The sequence below is a fragment of the Suricata suricatta genome, chromosome 4, assembly GCF_006229205.1.
Source record: "Suricata suricatta isolate VVHF042 chromosome 4, meerkat_22Aug2017_6uvM2_HiC, whole genome shotgun sequence".
Lineage (NCBI taxonomy): Eukaryota > Metazoa > Chordata > Mammalia > Carnivora > Herpestidae > Suricata > Suricata suricatta.
The window spans coordinates 33,153,115-33,172,869 of NC_043703.1; the positions used below are offsets into that span (position 1 = coordinate 33,153,115).

A 19,755-nucleotide genomic window follows, 5' to 3' on the forward strand; every position below is an offset into this window, starting at 1 on the left:
GTGTCTCTTCTCACTAAATGTTATGTCTTCAAGATTCTTCCATCACAGGGACAGCTGGGTGGCTACGTCAGGTAAGGATTGGACTTCGGCTCAGGTCTTGATCTTAACGGTTTATGGGTTCGAGCCCCACGTCAGACTCTGTGCTGACAGCTCAGCCTGGAGCCTGCTTGAATTATGTGTCTCGCTCTCCATCTCTGCCCTCCCTAGCTTGTACTCTGTATTTCTCTCTCTCTCAAAAATAAACGTTAAAAAAAATTAAAGATTCTTCCATTATAACGTATCAGAATTTCATTCCTTTTTAAGGCTGAATAATATTGCATAAGGTGTATTTACCATATTTTGTTTATCCATTCATCCAGTGACATTTGGGTGGTTTCTCTCTTTTGGCTATTGTGAATAATGCTTCTTTTAATATTCATATCTAAATACCTGTTCAAGTGCCTGCTTTTGATTCCCTTTGCTATATAGCCAGAAGCAGAATTGTTGGGCCTTGTGGTTAATTTAGAATTAATTTTTTGAGGAACTGCCATATAGTTTTACACAGTGGCTCTACCATTTTTCGTTCCCATTAACAATGTCCAAGTTTCTCTACATCCTGGCCAGTGCTTTGTTTTTGTTCTTTAAATAAGAGCCCTCGTATAGGTGTGAAGTGGTCACTAATTATGGTTTTAATTTGCATTTCCCTAATTGTTATCTTGACCATCTTGTTATACTTACTGGCTGTTTGTGTATCTTTTGAGAAATGTCCATTTAAGTCCTTTGCCCAATTTTCAGTTTTTGTTGTGGAGTTCTTCAGGAGTTGTGTTCTTACATTCTTGGGATAATAATTGCTTATCAGATACATGATTTGCAAATGTTTTTTCCCAGTCGGTTGGTGGTTTTTTCACTTTCTTGACAGTGTTCTTTGCACAAATTTTTAAAATTTTGATGAAGTCTGATTTAGGCATTTTGTTCTTTTGTTGCCGGTGTTTTTGGTGTCTAGCAGAGGGACCCCAGAATGCTGAGCTGACAGGTGCAAGGCCGTAGCAGACGAAGAACCCAGCGTGGTACTAGCTCTGCGGTTCTCACAGCCTTCCCGGAGTCGGACTCCCCTGGTTTCCTGTTCCGCTTCGTGACTTGGGGCCAGTGCCCTTATATGAAAAACGGAGAAATTTTTCCCTACCTCAGACGTGTGTAGAAGATTCTTTGCCATGTACCTGAAACACATTAAATGCTCATTTTTGCACACACATTCCACTGAGTCAAGAGTGAAGAGCTGTTTAAGAATTACGCATCAAACTAGGATAGTAGAGCCAACTAGGCACCCACAATGTAATGTCTGATTTCCAGGCAAACTTTGCACTTGGACTCTTTACCGCATGTGATCTACAGAAGTTTTATTTGCCAATGAAGCCACTTTAACACCTTCCCCAAAGATAGAGCCAAAATCTTGTAAGACCTCATAAATGACCATTTGGCTCTCTTTGTTAGGAAACTGATTTCTGTTTTCCCAAAATCCCTATGTTGAAGTCCTAATTCTCCAGTACTCTAGAATGGGACTATATTTGGAGAGCCTTTAGAGAGGTGATTAAATTACAGTGAGTCCTTTAGGTGGGTGTTAATCCAAACTGACTGCTATCCAGCAAGAGGAAGTTTGGACACACAGATGTGAGGGAGGGAAGACCGAAGAGGCAGCCAAGGAGAGAGGCCTCAGAGGAAACAAGCCTCCAAAAACCTTGGTCTTGGACTTCTGACCTTCAGAACTGAGCATATAAATTTATTGATGAAGCCACCCAGCCTGTCGTACTCTGTTATGGCAACTTTAACAAACATATATAGGAATAAATATTTATAAAGTGCTTCTATTGTAGACCAAGCCATTACAGTTCGTCTACAGGGGATACTAAGCAAGTGCTAAGTAATTGGGGAAGATGAGATAAGCTGGAAGGTTTTCTTTTTTGTTTTTAAAGAACTTGATGGAGGGGAGCCCGGGTGGCTCAGTTGGTCCAGGATCTGACTTCAGCTCAGGTTGTGATCTCGCGATTCCCACGTGTGGTTCCCAAGTTTGAGCCCTGTGCCCCTGGGGCTGTCTGCTGTCAGTACAGAGCCCACCTCCCATCCTCTGTGCCCCTCTCTCTCTCTCTCCCCCTCCCCTGCTTGTGTGCTGTCTTTCTCTCTTGAAAATAAACCTTAAAAAAGTAAAGCACTTGATGGGCTGCATTAACCCTCATTGTTAAAGAGGCTCTGTATCCAGCTAGTCCTACTCAGAACTGAACTGAAAACAGCCCAGAGATCAGGCAGATATTTGGGAAACCAATAGTCCAAAAGAAAAGTAATTTGGGTTGGTGGTAGTTCTGAAATAACATATTTCTTATTTTTGAGGTACATGAACCTATGTTACCATTTAAATCAGTAGACCTATTTGGGAAAGTCTCCAACTTACGTGGCAGAAATGTATCTTTCACTAGCATTAGAACCCATAAAGTGATTCGTTCCTTTATATGCAAGTGGCTTAAACAATGAAGTGATCGTTACTGATAAATCAAGACGGTAGCCCACGGAACTAGCACCTCACAGAAGGACGTGGATTAATATAAAAGTGCTTCGATACCAATGGCTACAGTGTTTTCACATACATCCCACAAAATGAACGGTTGGATTTTTTAATGTAACAACAGAAAAGGGATTTCTTTTTCCAAAGACTTTATTCCTTCTGAATCAATAAGACATTTTTAAATGTAAACAAAATTGTTTCTGTGCCTATTTTAAAAACAGCCTTCAGTTATTTTTACATAAATTGCTCTCACAAGAGGGAATTCTTGACAGAATTAAGGAACGAAGGGATGAAAGGATGTGCGAGAGCTGAAAAAGTCTAGAAAATAAGTCTTGTTTGCACATTCTGAGCGGTAAACTAACTAGTTGGTATTCTGTCTTGAAGTAGGCTTGGTGGTATCGAATAAACCTGTTCTCGTTGTTTCTGGATTCCCCAGGAAGCCGGGAGCCCTGCCGCCAGCACCTCCGCCTTGCTGCGATCAGATCCACCCGATTTCCCTCGTGAGGATGTCTCACTGTATGGAATTTTGTAACTTCTCTAGGGAGTTTTAGTGACATTTCTAACACTTCTATGAAAAGGGAGAAAACCAGCAGTACAGTGTTAGAAAAGAAGCTAATGAGTTGTGCAGAAAGGAAATCATAGTAGATTATTCTGGCTGAAATGGAAAGTTCTATTTAAGGAAGAGAAGGAGAGGGCTGGAAAGGTGGGCTGAGGCCAGATCATGAACTTCCCTGAACAAGTTTGTCTTTTATTCCAGGGACAGCGAAGAAATGAAGAGACATGATTAAGCTCTGTTCTGGGACTTGCTTTGCAAGTGGATTACAAGAGAAAAATACATGGAAGTTAAGAGCAGGTTATTGGGAAAATAAAGTAGGGTGACTACATTTTTTACTTACATACCAAAGATTAAGTATCTTAAATGGAATTGAAGAGGGAACCTAATTTCACCGGAAAAGTGAGTTTAATTTTAGAAATACTGTATTGAGCATATAAAATCTTTGCCTTGCCTACCCTCACAGTCCCCTTACCAGCTCCATTTATTTTTCCTCACAGCATTTACACTCCAGTACAATTTACTTATATATATGGACTGTCTGTCTCTACCTGAAAAGTCTCTACAAGGCAGGGATATTTTTTGGTTTTGTTCATTTGGTCTGACTCAAATATCTTGAACAGTGCCTGACACATAATAAGTGCTCAACAAATATATGTTAGCTGAATGCATGGGTAGAGAATATCTACCATGAGATATAGTTCAAAAAGTAAAACACATTGAAAACTTCCTATATTGCAAGACACTGTTTTTGTGTTTTACATACATCACATTGCTTACAACTACCATAGGGGAATAGATAGCATCAACCCATTGCAGATAAGGAAACCGAGGCAGAGTGGTAAAGAAATAGCCTAATCCGGAAAGTGTTGGAGCCAGGATCCAAACCCAGGTAAGCCAGCTATGAGCCTATCCACCCCAGTGCCTCTCACTACATACGTCACTGTCTCTTGGGGTGAAGGGGCAAAATGGAAGAAAGGATTGAAAGAGGTTGGCGATCATATGCCCACCGCTAGTAGTTGACATTCTGGAAGGAGATGCTGGGAGTATAATAAGACTAATGGTAGATGCTTACCTTTCCCAGTATTGCCCATTCTTTTCCTAACCATGCTATTGCTGATGGTGAATTTTGGTGGCATGTCTGCAGATCTATATTATTGCCTTTTAATTAGGAAAAAATAAAGAAATAACAGATTAAAGCCATTCATTTTCCAGAAATACTATCCTGGGGGAGCCCAGTACTGACAAAAAAATAAAGCTTGCTTTATGAAATTCAGTGTTGGGCTCATATATACCAGGTTGAAGTACTTTAAGTGTCATAAAAAAGATGGTACATCTGATAGTCCTAAACAGCAGCTGCAGGAAGTGTGTCTGAACAAATGACACACTGGCCAGTAGGCTAGAGCAGATTTCTGGGGTGTCCTGTGGGTCTCCAGTAGCTGAATGGAAATACAAGGCATGTTCTCTCAGAAGCCACATCGTCACATCTAGCTGCTGAAAGCAATACATCGCCAGATCCTCGGAGGGTTACATCAAAAGCCTTTAAAAAGATTGTTCTGATAATTGACGCTTTCAAGAAACAGTGTGGGAAAACTTTCACTGGTTAAATTATGTAGAGTCTACTTGCTCTCCTACCAGAAAATGGCCTTTTTTATTGTAACAGCTACATTTTATATTGAATTTGCTGACTGTGATACATCCAAATATCTAAAAGTAATGTAAGTTTCATAAAAAACATATCAAATACCTACTTCTGGTTTAATCTGAATATCTTGTTTGTTAAACTAATCTAAGATACTGCCTACTTAGGTTTCACACGATTCTGCACAGAAGGAAACAATGTGACTGCTCTGGAAAGAAATCGAATTTCTAGTTTCCTTAATTCTAATTTGTATTTGCTAGTCAGAAGATATCTGATGCCCCACCATGAAAAACAAGGAGAACAGCAGTGGAAATCGACCCACTTACGGGAAGATGGTGGTATCTTGGTTTTAGTGGTAGATGATAAAATAATAATTTTAATAAAAACACATTCATTGCATTTTGAATGCAATGTCCCATGTACAACCTACTTTGGTATTCATCCTACATTTTGGAAAAGCTCTCTCCTAGATAAATCCCCAAGATTCCTTTTTGCTCTCACAGTCATATAGTTTAATAGAAAGCTCAGGCTTAAGGATCAGGCAGGCAGGATTGATTCACGTGTCCTCACCAAGTGCCAGTTTTCTTATCTGTAGGACATTGTATACAGCTCCCGGTGTTATGAAGCTTAAGTGGAAATATGTAGCATAGCATACCAACTGGCACATAGTAGGAGCTTCAGAAATGTTAATCTTGGGGTGCCTGCGTGGCTCAGTCAGTTAAGCCGCTGACTTTGGCTCAGGTCATTATCTCACCCTCACCATTCTGTAAGGTTCAAGCCCCACATCAGACTCTGAGCTGTCCTCACAGCTGCTTCTGATTCTGTGTCTCCCTCTCTCTCTGACCCTCCCTTGCTCACACTCTGTCTTTCTCAAAAATAAGTAAACGTTTAAAAAATGTTAATCTTCAGTTCATATTTTGTACTGATTGGAGTTCCCTAACCACTTGATTTCAGAAGTGACCCAATGATTCTAAGACTTCACTTAACCTAGCCAAAATGCTGAGAGGCAATTCTAAGAAGACTTCACTTTGAATTGCACTTCTTTCCTCACCACTGGAATAACCCCTTATGCTTTCATAAATTCCTATTTTTATAAACTCTTTTTGGACACATAGACAAAATGTATTTAAACATAATCATCCACTATGTTTACATTGATCTTAGAAAAAAGAGCCAGTTGTTTTATCAGCAAAATGAGTCTTCAGGAATAACAGAGGAATGGCAATTCAGGACAAGCAAACTATGGGGAACCGTGGGCAAGTCTGAAGAGCTGGAAAGAGGGGCTTGCATTTATAAGAGGAAAGAAGGAAGTTGGGAGGGACTCTTGTGGCTTCTCTATGGTTGAACTTGGCAATTTCTCTGGCTAGGCTGTTGCTGGGCAGGGAGAAAGTCCTCCTTCCTCCTATCGGGGTGTGTAAAATATGCTTCCTGTGTGGGGATTGGAGCAATGCATCCTATGCCAAGTGCCTGTGTGTGAAAACTCCCCCTTTTGGACTTCCTGACTCCATTTGAAATGATATTTTCTTTCTTCCTTTTCACAGTTATACAGGAAGGAAGGTCAAGATCCTACCAATAAAACTAAAAGTAATATGTAGCTAAATTTTAGCATAAAGTCTTACATAGCTAATTAGTGAAAGGAGCCCATTGGGGATGGAAATGTGTTGGGAGAAGAAGCAGGATTATGAATAATTTCAAAATCTCTATTTTCAACATAAAAAGAGCTCATTGTTCCCTGTTGCTTCTGATAAATCTGATGGGAATATCAGTGATCCTTGTTCCTGCTGAACACTGAGAATAGGAGCAAACAGCTGGCAAAGGAAAACCTTAGGTGGAAATCAACTTGCAGAACATGGTGAGGGAGGAGGGGTAGCCAGGGAGAGAGAGTTTGGTAAGGCTTAATTTTGGTCCCAGATGTACACTATTCCTGCTCTCATCTGGCTTTACCTAATAGACACAAAATGGACTTTATCAACAATGGCCAAGTTCAGAGAGGAAGAGAGGGAAGAGTGTGGAGTGGACCAAAGACGAAGGGAAGTGCTCTGACATCATAAAAGATGGCACTCTATCTACTGCACTGTTGTTAGGTTGAAATGCCACCATGCAAGGACCGTGGGGGCCCTGCGGTCACAGGGAAAACTGGTGTGGGCCTGACCTTTCAGGCAGCAGCCACCAGCATGATGCAGATTGAAAGACGGCCGTCGTGATGGATGGTTATGACTCCCAGGCTGTCACTTTCATCAGTTCAGAAGGGTTTGAGAACCTGTGTTGGGATGTTGGGATGTAGCAGGAAGTCTGGTCAACAAGGGAGCCCCTAAGGGAAACAAGGTGTGGTGGAGAGAGCATGCTTCCTCCCCTGGGATTTCTCCAGTCTTTTCTAATCCCACTTCCAGCATTTTGTGCTGTCTTTCTTGTTTCTCTCACAGACTCAGCTTGGAACACAGGAATCCAGGCTAAGATGTTGCTAATGATGTGTCTCCCCTCTCTGGGGAGAGCCATGTCCTGGAAGTACGATTTGACTTGAAGGGATGTAGCCAGCTAGGCAGCCCAGGGCAGTAGGGGAGAGGGCAAGATGGGCAGCAGGAGAGTTTTCAATCATTTGGCTGCTGGACACAACATTCCCCTCAGCCAGCCACTGTGAGGCCAGCTCTTAGCGTTGGCTAAGGCCTACCCCATAACCCATAATAATAAAAAGTGAAGATCGAGCATTGCTGTCTTCGGCTTTGCTTTCATGCCTTATCCTCAGCATCTCATTTCAGATAGAATTTACTTCTCTTCCTGGTTAAGCCCCCATCACTCAGCTCTCAAATGGCATGAGCATTTTTCACAGTTCAGTCCAGTAGGGAGATTCTAAATAAACAAGTGGAATCCAGTCTATACTGCACTGGAAACAATGTAAGAACAGAGTGCCGGTTACCACTGGTATCAAAACCAAGGGGGGGGGAAAAAAAACAACAACCAAGCGGAGATGCCCTTTCATGTACTGTTCTAATGCATCAAATAGGCTTAACATAGTGGTTAAACTATCAGGCCCATCCCCCAAAGTAGGGATGGTTGTTATAACCCTTGTATCTCTCAAAAGAATTGTTATTCTATTAAATAGTAGATACATGTAGTCTATACCAAATGTGTACCCTCTCCATAGATAAAGACATTTTAACAACTATCTTCTCTCCTAATTAACATCTAGGATTGTTCAATGAACCAATAATCTTTTTTTTAAACATTTTAAAAAAGTTTATTTATTTATTTTGAGAGAGAGAGAGAGAGAGAGAATTCCAAGCAGGCTCCACCCTGTCAGCACAGAGCCCCAAGTGGGGCTCAAACCCATGAACTGTGATATCATGACCTGAACGGAAACCAAGAGCCAGACACTCAACTGACTGAGTCACCCAGACACCCCTCACTGAATCAATAATCTTATTTTTAAACGGACTACCTTATTCATAGTATCTCTCAGTTTCTCACACTTCTCTCCATCTATATACAGATAAATGTTGACAAAATCAATCCCTTGTCTGGGAGCCCTCTTACTCTCAAGGAAATTCCTACTCTTGATCCTTGAATTCTAGTACCTATCACTACACATTACATGTAGTCAATGCTCAATACATATTTGCCAAATGAGTGATTTAACAATCCTACTTTGGGGACAATAATGTTTACATGAAATCTTGCTACAGTTACTAGTATTCTTTTTCCAAAAAGATCTTGTAAAAACTTACTGTTGAATGGTGTATTCCATCACTGAACTTTGACATTTCATTGTTCTTATTTTAGGTTTATAGTCCTTCTATGCCTCAGTAATTCCCTGGATTCATGGTCAGATGGAATTGCCCTAAAGCTTTGGAAGTTTACCTTCTACAAGCTTACTTGGTGGAAACAAGATATTTCTACTCGCTATCTATTTTCCCCTTGAATCAGACTATAAGCTTCAAAAGGGGAGGCATGGTATCTAGCCTGGCGCTTGGAACATTGTAGATGCTCAATAAAAAAAAGTTAGCAAATGGAATGATTAAATGTCTCCATTTACTCCTTAATGTCAGGGCAGCCTACAGAGTCACATCCTGTACATTTTGGGGAAAGTGGAAAAGAACTGACAGTTTGGCATCTGCTATGTGTCAATCACCAGGCTGGATGCCATACATAGATTACTTCATGTAATTTTTACAGCATCCTTGTGAAGTAAGAATTCAAACTTTATAGGTCAAGAAACTGAGGCCCAGAGAGTTCTTTCATGAAATAAATATGTACACGGGAAATTCTTGTTCCTAGAATATCTGTTCTCTTCCTATTGCTTGATCAAATCACATCCAACCTTCAAGAACCAAATTAAGACTGTTGGACGTACATTCTCCATGGATGTCTTGTGTTTCTGTCCATCTTCTGAGAAAACACATCGACAACTTCTGGTCTGGGCTATGTTTTCAAGGGTGTTTGTATAGCATACAGCATTGAACAGAGAAATAATATCTCCCTCTGGGAGAGGACAGATTTGTTTTCTTACAGGTTAATAAGGAAAGTGTCACCTTCCAGGGCACAGATTGGACAGGTTTGCTGACAACACCTTTGTAAGATTGGGGTTTCCTTGCCTCAGGGTTCCTCAGCTATGATACAAACCCATAGAGTGTGCAGCAACCCCCATGGGCTGCTCTGTGCCAGCCCTACAGGATTTGGAGGACCAGGAGAGCCCGTATGAACACAAAGTCCCTGGCCTGCTATACTGTGAGTGATAAAGTCCATTGTCTCTGACCTAGGAGTTTTGTGTCCTCGTCAAGTACCTATGAAAATGATAGACTAACTTGGAAAGTTAGCTGGAAGCTTGCAAATTTGGTAAAATCTTAGCCTTTTCACAGTTCTTGACAGAAAACTTCCTCTTTTGGGAAGTCTTTTCTGATGACTCCAGCTTCTAGCGATGTCTCTAAGACACATTTGGCTGGAAACCCAACCTGCTGAGTAACGTATTTATGAACATCGTTATTACCTCACACTTGATTATTCTCTCCTAGAGGCCAGAAACAGCCATTTAGACCTCTTGATAAGTATTTAGCATTTTTCTTGGACATAGAAATTGGCTCTCATTTCATTAATTATAATTCATTAAAATGTATTGAATGTCTACTAAGTATAAAACATTATGGTCAGAATGTTTAGGTAATTATATCCCTAACTGGTGCATAAGTGCCTTGAAGATGGACATAATATCTAATAGTTCTTTATCCATTATAATTCTTTGTGTCTCTCATTCTCATTCAGCAAATATTTATTGAATGTCTGCTCTTGCAGGTGGTAGGTTAGTTGGTGCATGTACAAATGAATGACACTATCTACCTACAGTGAACTCATAGAAACACATACATGCAGTACAAGAAGGAAGTTTGGTGACAGAAAAAAAGCATATATTATTATATATCAGGGTGACAGTTGGCTTTTCTACTTCTTGGTATTTTCAGCAGGAATGGTGTTCAGTAGATTGTGAAACACTTTTTGGTTTTTTGGTTTTCTGTTCTCACACTGTACAGCCCCCTTCAGTGCTCACAGCCCACCACCGAGGAGGCTGGGCAGCGGTTGGAGGCTGCACGCTCCTCTGACACGGGTCCCCAAGGACAGGCCCCGAGAGAAGGCCCCACCATCAATGCATCACCATGCGCTGAAGCAAAGTGTCCGGGGGGGGGGGGGGGGGGTGTGATAATTCGAATGAAAAATCTTGGTCAAATCCCTGCTCTGAAACTTGTGTGTATATTCCAAAATAGCCCGTCTAAGATTGGCTGGCCTGTATTAAAAATGGTGGCCAGCCCGCTCAGGCTCCAGTTCTACCTATTTAAAAAGATATATATGCAACAAGTATGTTTAAGTAAACAAACATATATTGAAGACCTAGAATACCACGAAGGACTAGAAAGATGCCCAGAGTGTCTTCCCTGCCCTTCAAGATGTCTCAATCAAGTGAGATAGACACAGAGAAGCGTCCTGTAAACCTGCACGAGAGCGCATGCGCTCTGAATAGAAACTAGGGGTTACTCTCACACGCAGTGGGAGTTTAGTCTGCTGGGGACCAACGGAGTTCCCTGCAAGGGGTGGCTTTTGAGCTGGTGTTTAAAAGTTGAAAAGAATTTCCACAGGCAGAAAACAACAGTAGGGCAGCCCAGGAAAAAGCTCAAGCAAATGCGCATTCTTTAACCATAAACAAATACACGAATTTAATAAAAGAAGAGTTCAGGGAATGGTTAGTAGAAAGGCAACTGGAAGGTAGGGCATGCACAAAACTGAAGGTCAGAAAGCACGTTCCTTTCAGCGCCTTCCACAAATATTTATTAAGCAGCTGCTGGGGCAAATAGAGTATGCTTAAAAAGAGATAAAGATAAAGACCTAGCTCGCAACCTAATGAGAGAGTTTAAAATAGTAAATGCCAACAAAGCACTAAACAGGGAGGATCTTGAATGTCACCCTAAGTCACTCGGGTGTTATTCCTTAGGCAGAGAAGGCAGCGAAGGATTTTATCTGACTTGTGAGGCGGAGGGTAAGTGTTGGAGGCTGTGTGAAGGAGGGTTCACAGGGATGAGAGATGGAGTCAGGAGGGGCAGTGTGGAAGCTTCTGCAATCATCCAGGGGAAAACAGGAAGGGTCTGAACCAGATGAAAATGAAAAGAGAGCAAAGACGCAAGACTGATGAGAGAATCTTTTGATGGCTGACTTAACAAAGAGGTATTTATGAAGATGAGGCCAAGCCTCCCCTTCTGGGAGATAGAGAGGATGATAGAGAACAGTCATCCAATAAGATATCCTGAACTGATAAGATCTCAAAGGTCTTTGTATTAATTAACCAATCCTCATCATATCTTATTTCATCTAACTTTTTATTTGGTCATAGTTTTAGACTTAGTATCATATATTTTTAAAGGAGTAGAGGTAAACACTTTTTTAGGAGACTAGTGTTTTTCAAGCGTCAGGACCATTAGTGGATCATGGAGTCAATTTAAAATGTTATAAAATAATACCAAAAAATAAAAAGTGAAAGAGAGGTAAAGCAAAACACAATATAAAGTAGAGTGTTCCCATAGAAAGGTTATTACTTTGTGGAACTTTGGCTTCTGTTTTATGTACATGGACTGAGTTGCAATGTCAAGTGCATATCTTTGTGTGAGATGCAGTTTAAAAAGTTTGAAAGCCACTGATTTAGACAGTGTCCAACCAGCCATCTCTCCTAACCTTCTCATTTGAGTATGGAACAGAAAGGGTTGGACGGGCTTAAGACATCTTTTGTCACTTAGACAATAAATGACACTGGTGCTAGTATTTGGTTTGGAGCCCATGACCTCTGCCGTATTTAGAGAAGGCAGGAAGCACCCTCTACAGTACGGTCTGCAGCCCCTTTGGCCTCGTGGAGAATGACTGCTCAGGATTACCCACATCCGGGCCACTCACAGGTCAAATGAGAAACAGGGAAAGAATATATTTTGTTTTCTTTTCTTGGGATTTCAAATAAGCTTTGCCAAATATTTTAAGACAATAGAATTTAAAAGGTAAATTGTGAATCCTCACAGATTTTGTTTTTCCACTAGATGGCAGAAAAAGCACTTGTAATGGACATTACACTGTCGTTTACTTAATCAGTTCTGCACTTTTTAAATAAAGGGGGTATATTTCATTTCAGTTTGAACAGTAGAATATGATGATAAGACATCTGATTATTTCTTAACTAATTTAATCCCATTAAGCTTAAACTTAAAGAGAAACTTTAAATTCGTTTGTGTTTATGCGTGTACATATAGACCCACATGTCTCACTTAAGACATACATGCTGGAATTTTATTGGCCTTGGCATACAGCCATGCTTTCTTTTAATACAAATTTAAAAATTAAAGGTAGTATTTAAACACAATTTTAAATTAATACAGAAACATTTTTCATGTTACACATGGGCATAATTAGGTACAGCTGAGATATACTTAATTATGATATATTGCAAATAATGAAATGACTATAAATAAAATGATTGATGACACATCCATGGTTATAAACCCAAAATGCATTTTTATAAAGAGAATATAGACTATGTGAGCTAGGGAAATATAATACAAAAGTTAAACCTGGTATGTCTTTTTCTTTCTGTGTTTATAATTCTAATGTGACTTTTTTTTTTACCCTGAATTTATGTGTAGGGTTGTCATTTATCAACAATAAGTCTTCAGGGACCTTCGTAATTAGAACACTTCACTATGCCCTTGAGAAGAGTTTCACAGACCTTCGCTCTGGTTCATTCACCACCAAAGAGAAAATTATTTTATGCACCTACGAAAAGCAAAATGGTTAATAAGTGAGTTATACCAAAGAGAATGTTTTAGGAAACACAGACATGGTTTGATAAAGTCCCACCAAACCATCAAATAAAAACTAGGTCAGAGAAGCTAGGTATTTTGCCCCTATCGCAGTCATTGCTTCTGTTACTGTTTGTCTTACAACTGGCTCTGGAAAAGAAGAGGAAAAGGGGCGCCTGGGTGGCTCAGTCGGTTGAGCGTCCGGCTTCAGCTCAGGTCATCATCTCACAGTTCGTGGGTTTGAGCCCCGCATCGGGCTCTGTGCTGACAGCTAGCCTGGAGCCTGCTTCAGATTCTGTGTCTCCCTCTCTCTCTGACTTTCCCTGCTCACACTGTCTCCCTCTCTCTCTGACTTTCCCTGCTCACACTGTCTCTCTCCGTCTCTCAAAAATAAAAAAAAAACCATTTAAAAGCATAAAAAGGAAAAAGAAAAGAGAAAAAAAGAAAGGATGGAAAATAGGAGGTGATGCAAAGGAGTAAAGCCGATTCATTCCCGCAGTCCATGGATTTTTGCTGAGGTCTTGTTCTGGGCCAGGTGTTGGGGTGGGAATGGAGACATAGTTTCTCCAATAAAAATGAGAGCACGAGAAAGAGTGTAGGATGGACGTTAAGAGAGGCGGAGGGAAGACTACAAGAGATTGCTGAAATTAGAGTATAAGATATCGCTGAGGTTCTGTAACAGTTGCCTGTAACAGGTGTTGTATTACTACCTCAGCTCTCCTGACCTCCTCTTTCTCAACAATAACAAAAAACACAAACACAGGAAAACCATAGAGACCCAGGCAATGCCCACAATCCTCAGGGACCCAGAGAGAGGTAGAGCGGTGGGAACGACAGCGAGCCCCGGACGGCATGCTGTCTGTACAAAGTAGGTTATAACCAGTCCTAAAGAGTCTAGCTTAGAAACTGCTGTGCTCTGCTGCGTGTGGCCGAGATGACTGATCTTGTTTTGAGTCAGGGTAAGTAAACGATTTTTTGGTTTACTCACATGGTTAAGTAAGCTAGTTTCTAGGAAAATGTAACAGCAGAGTAAATGATCTCCTCTGGTGTATTGAATGGGAGGCTATTTTTATGCTTGTTTCTTTGTAACGGCAACTGTGGGTTAAAACAAAAAGAATAAATGTGAAAATAAAAGGGACTTTGATTTGGAGTATTTTTTTTTAAATCAAGAAATCTTGCATTAGATTTGCAGAAGCATTCCCTTACAAAACCCAACTCCCACTGGCCCTAATCCAGACACCATGGGTCCTGCTGCCTGCTAAATGTGGGGCCCTGGTCAGTGGCTTTGACACTTTTAGGCCCCCAGTTTTTTTCTTTATTTTCTTATAATTAAAAAAATTTTTTTTATTATTATTTTTGAGAGACAGAGAGAGACAGCATGAGCCAGGGAGGGTCAGAGAGAGAGGGAGACACAGAATCTGAAGCAGGCTCCGGGCTCCAAGCTGTCAGTGCAGAGCCCGACGCAGGGCTCGAACCCACGAACCGTTAGATCATGACCTGAGCCGAAGTTGGATGCTTAACCGACTGAGCCACCCAGGGGCCCCTTTTTTCTTTATTTTAATTTTTAAAAAATGTTTTAAATTTATTTTTGAGATAGACAACGTGAGCAGGGGAGGGTCAGAGAGAGAATAAGACAGAATTCGAAGACAGGCTCCAGGCTCTGAGCTAGTTGTCAGCACAAACTCTGATGCGGGTCTTGAACCCACAAACCATGTGATCATGACCTAAGTTGAAGTTGGACGCTCAACTGACTGAGCCATGCAGACACCCATGGGCCCCATTTCTTAAACTGTATATCACGGAGAGGGTGTTAGACCCCCAGCTCTAACATTCTTTACAGGAGAAGAATAGAAATTGTAACAGCCCATTGTTTACTTGAAACAGACTGAAAAGAACTCAAGTCCGAGGTTCCAGTGCTAACCTCCAACTCCAACATTTTAGGTCTTCAGCTTCCCACATGCTCTCCAATGAAAGAAATAGAAAGCTGACCTTTCTCTGTATGCTCTCTCTTCCGTTCTGCCCTTCCCAGTGGTGTCACTGCAAATGTCTTTCTAAATCTGCAACCTGAGCCATAGGGTAACTCGTATAGGGCTGTATGGATGGCTCTTTTTTGCCCACCCAGCTCTGAGAAGACTCTGTCCCCCAAAACGTTGAGCGTTTTTTTTTTCCAGCTTCAACAAGGAATGTATAGCGAGAGCCCTCAGAACACAGCCCCGTAGATCCCCACTCAGCATATCTCTAATGGGCTCAGCACGGTGACAGCTGTGACGAATACCATGGCAATTTCCCAGATAAGATTGTATCCGAGTAGGGGCTACATTTCCTTCAGAGTCGCAGAGGCCATTATTATTCTTTGGAGAGGAATTCTGAGGAGGAAATAGCTGATTTAAATGCCTGCTGTCAGTTGCCAAAGAATTTGTTACAAAATACTGCTATAATGATGTGGAAAACTGCCCATTGCTTGGGATCCCACGTTTTTCGTGCTCCCTCCATTCATCATTCAAGGTTTCCCTTTTAGCCAACCAGGTGCATCAAGACTGGTGTGCTCTCAAGCTTCGTAGCTTGGAGTCGCAGTTTGGGGTTCTTTGGCGTTTTACATTATGGTTGTTTGATCACTTCTTGTGACCTCTTACACTCTCATGAGGTCTTCTGAGAAATTGTGTGTAGCCTAGAAATACCAACCCAGCTTGTCTATATATTAATTTTCCTTCATTCAGCCAGTACTTATGGAGTGCCCATTATTTTTCCACACAGGAGAAGGCAGCATAGGGTAGATATGCCGTGTAGAGTTTCTGGAGTCAAACTGCCTGGATTCTAATCCCAGTTCCATCTGGATTAGTGGTAGTATGACCCCTTTATGTGCTAGTTGGACAAGTTACCTTAGTTTCCACATCTGCATAACGGACCTAATAGTCTAATAGAAGTACCCTTCGTATAGGTAGAAATGAGGATGAAATGAATTAATGTTTGGAAGGTGCTAAAAATAATATTAGCTCATAATAAGTGTTCATTAATATGTTCATTACAGCTATAAAGAAGATAACATTATTACCATAAAGAAATTTACAGTCTAAGGTCTAATAGAAGATATGCACTAGAATCATATAAAACAAGATAGATGGCACCCTGGAGTGACCCGCATAGAACCCTGAGCCCAAAAAAAAAAAAAAAACCCAGAAACAAAAAAAGAAAAGGTTGACAAATTTGACAATCTAAAAGTTTCAAACTTTCTTTAAAAAATGTTTAATGTTTATTTTTGAGAGAGAGAGAGAAAGAGACAGAGAGAGCAGAGAGAGACAGAGCCTGAGCAGAGGAGGGGCAGAGAGAGAGAGGGAGACACAGAATCTGAAGCAGGCTCCAGGCTCCGAGCTGTCAGCACAGAGCCCAACGTGGGGCGTGAACTCATCCACCACGAGATCATGACTGGAGCTGAAGTCAGACACATAATTGACTGGGTCACCCCAAAAGTTTCAAACTTTCAAACACACACACGATACCTTAAAAGTCCATACGTGACAAAAAAAACAAAAGGAAAAAACACTTGCCGCACCTTTTGTTGACAAAGGATTAATATCCCACATTAGGACAACTGGGAGGAGGACATGCATAGGTGAACTTTCCAGAGAAGTTTCGGAACCTGAGAGAGGGATGTTGATTGTAAGCTCAAGTGTTTGAGTTAGAATTTGATTTAAAAGAATCATTAAAGTTTTCTAGAAACAGAGCTGTTCCTAAGTAAGATTAAGCCAGCAGCAGCATGCTGGGCTGCTGGGAAAGTAAAAAAAGTTAAGATACTGAAAACAGAGGGGGAAGGTGACAAGAGAGAGCATGGTCCTGAGCGTGCACAATGACTGAAGTTCCCTGACATTTGGGAGCCCACATAGTCAGGAAAATGGTGGTTAGAAAAGTTTAAGATGCGGGTAGAAACAGGTTTAGGGGGAAGCTGATGGGTTTGTTTCTAAACTATATTTAAGTGTAAGGTCTAGCTTTACAATGAAGGAATGAAGTTAACAATGAGGGACACAGATAAGGTCACTGTTGGAGGAAGAAATCAAGAGGGTGTGGCTGCCACTTGACCTTCAGACTGCGCCCAAGCAATCAGAAGCTTCTTACCCTCTCCCATCCTTGTGATGTACGCTCTGCAGACCAGTCCCACTGTGGGAACTATTTCAAGGACACAGCCTGGAGAAAGCAAGGTGATGTGGAGACCGTCTTGACTGATTACAGGATTGAACCCAGTTAGGGCCTCTAGATACAATGTTAGGATTCTTTTGGGCAGGTAAAGTGATCTACTGGTCTTGAGGCCACCCATAACAAGCCTCGCATGTAGGTTCCCTTGCTTATGAAACCTGCCGCTTACCAATCTAAGGTGGTCTTTCTCTTCATTCTCTCACTGCCCTCTCTCTATGTATGAGGCCAGTTTGTGAACTGACAGTCATGGAATATTTCCCCTGAATGAGAGTGAAAGCCTGAGAACCACAGCCTGAAAGGGCTTATTGAAAATACTGGTACCCAGCCCCCATTCATACCCACTTAAACAGAATTTAGGAATAGCATTAAGAACTGTATATTTTTAACAGGTTGTCAACATTTTTCTTATAAACATCCAAGTTTGAGACCCTATGCCTCAGGGGGTGAGGGATGTTGAGAAAAATTCAAGATGGTTAAAAGGTAGCAAGTTAATCTGGGTGGTATAGTTAATGAAAAAGGAAGTCATGAGGAGTGGGTATTAAATTTTCAACTGGAACATAGGAGAAGTGGGAAGAGACTATTGGTTTGTATAGTAGGAACCAATTAAAGACTTTCCTTCTCTACTGGAATGAAGGAGAGAAGGGGCAGAGAGAATGTGAAGATCATGGAAGACATCAATTTCTTAAAATCTGACACTAGGAGAAATGAATAAGAGAAAATGTTGGTTTGAGGCTGTAACAAAATTAAGAATATGACTTATAGGGCATAAAGGTGGTTCAGTTGGTTAAGCATCCAGCTCTTTATTTTGGCTCAGGTCATGATCTCTAGGTTCATGAGATCGAGTCCTGTGTTGGGCTCCAGGCTGACGGTGTGCAAACCTGGTTGGGATCCTTTCTCTTCCTGTCTCTCTGCCCCTCCCCTGCTTATGCTTTCTCCATCAAAATAAAATAAATGAACTTAAAAAATAGGACTTATATTTAAGGGTAAGTGGGACCTAATTATGCTTGAGAAGAAAGAGGAGCCAATGGAAAGGGGAGAATAGATCTGGAAGAAAGAGAAAGGATTGTTTACAGAGCAAAGTCACAGGAAAGTAGAAAGGGCTAGCCTTGAAAAAGAGAAGGAACACTTGCTTCTTGTTTCAGAAGAAGGAAAAACGTGTTGAGATGGACAGCAGAAAACTTGAAGGAATTCAAGGTGATGTCCCTGTTATCCTAAATAAATTGGTCAAGGGTTTAGTGGTGGGTCCATGAGGACACTCGATGGTATGAATAAGTCACTAAAGGCATTTTAAAGGCACTCACTAAAGGTGGAGAATTAGCATATACTTTCTTCTTTTCTCTTTTTTTCAGGTTGCTTTGGTCTAATCAACCTGTCTGTCCTCCATAGAAATCCACAGCCACAGGCTGGATCCCTCTGCCTGGGGGCAGTAATTTTCAGGTTAAAACAAAACTGGGTGTGCACTGACCAGCTACCCCTGGGCATCCCCTTCTCAGTTTCTCTCTTCACATTCTGCAGACTGCTGGGTCTCAAGCTGAGGACACTGTGTCCCTCCAATGTTGTGTTTTCTTACAAGTTTCAAGTAGAAATCTCACCCAGAGATAGTGCCTGGCATGGTGGCACCAAACTGGAGTCATCAGCGGTGGGCTTTATGGTGACTTGAGCTCTCATTGTGGATGAATATATAACATTATTTTGAAATATTAACGTACCCCCTTTATGAAGAAATAGTTTGAAGGCATGATTCTATAAGGGTTTTTTTTTTAATAGTTGGTTCAATGATTGCCATAATTGAAATAACTCAACAAAGATACAATCTCATAATTGCAAAAGGGCAGCACTAATAAAAAATCAGAATAAACATTAAAAAAATTTTTTTGAGAGATATTCAGAGAATGAGTGGGGGAAGGGCAGAGAGAGAGGGAGACACAGAATCTGACGCAGGCTCCAGGTTCTGAGCCATCAGCACAGAGCCCGACACGGGGCTCGAACCCACGAACTGCGAGATCATGATCTGAGCCAAAGTCAACAGGCTCAACTGATAGAACCACCCAGGCGCCCCCATCATAAACATTTTTAAATCCCATTAAAAAATGATGCAGAGATTTTTCTTGAAATTTAGCAAGAAATTTCTACCTTTTCTGCTATTAATGTGTTGCATTGTAAACACGAGTCTCACTGGAGTAAAATCAAGGTACTGGCAGAGTTGTGTCCTATAGAAAGCTCTAGGAGAGAATCTGGTTCTCTGCCTTTCCAAGTGCCTGGGAACACTCATATTCCTCTGCTTGTGGCCTCTTTCTCTCTTCAAAGGGCATCACTTCAGTCCTTACTTCTGTCACCACATCACTTTTTCTGATTCTGGCTCCTCCTGTGTCCCTCTTACAAGCAATTATGATTACATTGTCCACACCCATGGATTATTCAGGATAAATCTCCCATCTCGAGGTTTTTCACTTGGCTACATTTGTAAAGTGCTTCTGGTCACATAGGGCAATATATTGATAGTTTCTAGGGATAAAGACATTGA

The 19,755-nt window shown here is 41.2% G+C and overlaps 1 non-coding gene across 1 annotated transcript; it reads right to left on the reverse strand.

Annotated features, from left to right (window-relative positions):
- Positions 1–10,237: 10,237 nt before the first annotated feature.
- On the reverse strand, positions 10,238–10,374 carry LOC115290977. The gene has a single exon (XR_003908343.1). It is a non-coding gene; the product is annotated as a small nucleolar RNA SNORA42/SNORA80 family (small nucleolar RNA).
- Positions 10,375–19,755: the final 9,381 nt, after the last annotated feature.